Raw genomic sequence first — 3426 nt, 5'->3', positions numbered from 1 at the left:
GTTTTTCCCAAAATGCCGCTAAGCATTTTACCCGGCGTGCCAACGATTCTGTCAGCTCGCCGCTTTATTACAGCATGTAATATTAGCTTATGAGGCGGGGATGAACCTCGCATATAAGACCCAGGGTGATTTTTTTAAAACTAACTTTTTTTTTTTTCAAAACATATGTGCGTCTGATATGCTATAAAATACGATATTCATTCAAATAAAACTTAGGTTAACGCTTGAATTTCATTTTATTGAGCAACTGTCCGAAAAAAATTCTTGCATGAGCCGCTTACATGCAAATTGTCATTTTCTTACTCTATCTCTCTCTCTCTCTCTCTCTCTCTCTCTTGCAGAATCTGAAGGATGGGAGAGAGCCCATAACCCTTGCAGGCCATCTGAGTCTGACAAAAAAATTGATGCTGTTATTGTTTCGTTTGAACAGATGCAGGTCATCAGAAGACAAGAGGCAGGGTGAGATTCCAGAAGGATAATGGTCTGAAAACAAAGGACTGAGTGGAACTGTTAATGTGGGCAAAGGGTAGTTGGACACATCAAATGAGCTGAGAGATGAGATGAGTGGTTTGGGGTGCCTAAGTGATAGAGGTATGAAACAAACTAATATTGTAGCGATAGAAAAAAAGAGACAGACAGGAGACAGCATGTCTATGGGCCAAAGGCTGGCCTGTATCCGTTAGCGATGAAGTACCAATCAGCCAAGTAGCCCTCCCATTGGTGTTCATTCAGCCCATTTAATTCATTCGTTCATTCAATCGTTTGTTTGTACGAACGTGCGTACATACATACAAACATGTATACATTCTTACATACGTACATATATACATACACACATACATACATACATACATGCATGCATACATACATACATACACACCTACTCCCAAAATATCGATGTAGCTTCCTTGCCATTTAAAACACACACTCTATATGCTTATATTCACTTTGTTGTTGTTGTTTAATACTTCGCTCTGATCGAGGTGAACTGAAGATAGGGAATGATGTGGTCAGGTAAGAAATGACATTCGATGAAGAAATGTCGCGGTTAGGGAAAGCGGGAATTTTCATTGGCAACAATCAACAGATATTTATTTGACGAACACGAAAATCAATGCTTATGCGATGAAAGGAAGACATAGAGCTGATGTGGTTCTGGATGATAAGTATTGTAGTTTTAACTTTTGACAAATATGACATCCAGAAACGGTTGTTTAAAGTCGTCCTCAGAATACGGAAGCTTTTGTCCCAGAACAAAATGCATGAACTATATAACGCCAAGGTGACAGTACCACCAAAACCACCCGATAGTGAATCTGCAGCAGCATTAAGGGAGATTTCGTAACAGAGTGACAGGAGTTCTAATCGACCACGTTAATTTTATTCCATTTTTATTCTTTTGTGATTGATATTAGATATATGATAAGCTATGGGTTTCTGATCAGTCACTTTGGTTAGAGGCCACTTTTTGATAGCATAGGCTTCTCTTACTTCAACGCAATGATTTTTCTTGGCAGGGTTTAGTAACCAAGTAGAGAATGTTGTCGACCTAGTTGCTGTTTTAATTGTTAACTCAATGGCAGTCTCAGAGATATGTATTTCGATGATGAACGGCATATGTTCATATTATCTTGCCAAGAGAGGATTTGTAGAAGTTGTTTTTTAAGTCGCATCGTTATTTAGGTGTTATGCTAGATTTATGAGTAACTTCTAAGAATTACGATAAATTATTGTTATGTTCTTCTTTGGAATAATCATATATATAGATGTCGTCTGGAGCTTAGAGGTCACGGTCACGGACTTGGGATTAGAATGTCGCAGGAAAGGAATGTAAGACGGATTCTTGAAGCTTGTGGTCTCAGTGGTTATGCTTGGGAATCCAAACGGAAAGCATAATGACGGTTGCTTCTGATAGGACCCTGTGGAATATATAATATATAATATAAAAATGGATGGTACAATGAAATGAAGTATTGAATGTCTTATTGAATATATGAAATATTGAGTGTTCAATATAAAGGATTAAATATATAAAGGCGAATACGTATTTTCAATACCATGTGGTATTCATCATGGCCAGCATCTGACAGATATATATATATATATATATATATATATATATATAATACATATAGTTATCTTTTTGGTTGTTTGTGTGTAAATTTATTTGTGTGTGTGCTTCTGTATGTCTTTCAACATATAGACAACACAACACAGACTTCAAAAGATTTTCACTATAATAGCAGGTTGTTGTTGTTGTTTCGATAAAAAGAGAGAGGAACAGAGAGTGGATGAAAAAATTAAAAAAAAAAAACAAGTTGTGATCATTGTAGTAAGATTTTGCTGATGGTTCTATTTCATCTTCACCTGGTCGTTACCCGGCAGCATAGTGGCGGGTAACGACTCGTATTTAATAAAAAAATAAATAAATAAAGCATTGTATGCGACTGTATCAATCAGGTTAAAAAATACTACCATTGGTCATCATCGTGTGGTTCGCTTCACCGAATAGTATTTAATTGGCAGTTCAAGTGTGTCAGAATTTCTCGAACACTAAGGAAAACTCAAAAACATGTTTCTCGATACGAATTTATTATTTTTATCCACAGCATAAGACACGGAGAACCACACGTGCTATGTATTCACGGAACATTTTTAAAACTTAAAGCCCAAACTCAAAATGAAGAAAACTTTTTTAGCAAAAACTTGGGATAAGAAGTTCAAGGTATAGCATTGGGATCTTTCTGATTTGACGGGCACCACTTGTTTTCGTAACGAAACACTTTCAAACTTGGGATACTGGTAGAATGTGTCATATAAAACATCTTTTTCTCTTATTCTTCTTAACAAAAAATTGTACATTGCAAGTTATTTCATGTTAAAGTTGTCGTATTTCTGTAATTTCAATCACTCACTGACGTCTATTCAGCTGAATACAGTTACTGCTGTTTTTGTAAACAATAATTTTTGCCGGTGCCAAGAGTGTTATTCCCTGTTTAATTATATCATTATTCCCTAGTAGGGTTTAGGGTTTTAGGGTTAGGGTTGGAGTTAGGGTTAGGGTTATGGTTATGAGTTATAGGGTTTAAGGGTTAGGGTTAGGGTTATGAGTGAAGTTATGGCAAAAATAATCATAACCCAAAAACTAACCCTAACTCTAAAACCCGAACCCTAACCCTAAAACCAGTACAAACGCACGAACGATGTCATGAATAACAGTACTACGGATAGTTGTTGTTGACAAACTACGGCACTAATTTTATTCAAGGGAAAAGATCCCATCACACCGTTAGAACATGTTGTTTACATTCCACGGCAGTAATTGTTTTCACCTCAATAGACGTCAGTGATTGATTGAAATTACCGAAATACGACAATTTTTTACATGAAATAACTTCGAATACAAAAACTTTTATCTGTTCTATA

The 3426-nt window shown here is 36.1% G+C and overlaps 1 long non-coding RNA gene across 1 annotated transcript in view; it reads right to left on the bottom strand.

The window, feature by feature from the left end:
• Positions 1-217: 217 nt before the first annotated feature.
• LOC128249380 (uncharacterized) overlaps positions 218-3426 on the bottom strand; it is a 15499-nt gene continuing 12290 nt past the window's right edge. The window contains exon 2 of the long non-coding RNA XR_008265486.1: positions 218-1919. This is a non-coding gene — a long non-coding RNA (uncharacterized LOC128249380). The remainder of the gene's footprint in view (positions 1920-3426) is intronic.

Source organism: Octopus bimaculoides, chromosome 14 (genome assembly GCF_001194135.2).
Source record: "Octopus bimaculoides isolate UCB-OBI-ISO-001 chromosome 14, ASM119413v2, whole genome shotgun sequence".
Classification (NCBI taxonomy): Eukaryota; Metazoa; Mollusca; class Cephalopoda; order Octopoda; family Octopodidae; genus Octopus; species Octopus bimaculoides.
Note: the sequence above shows the minus strand (reverse complement) of the source record. Positions and strands in the feature narration are given on the sequence as shown.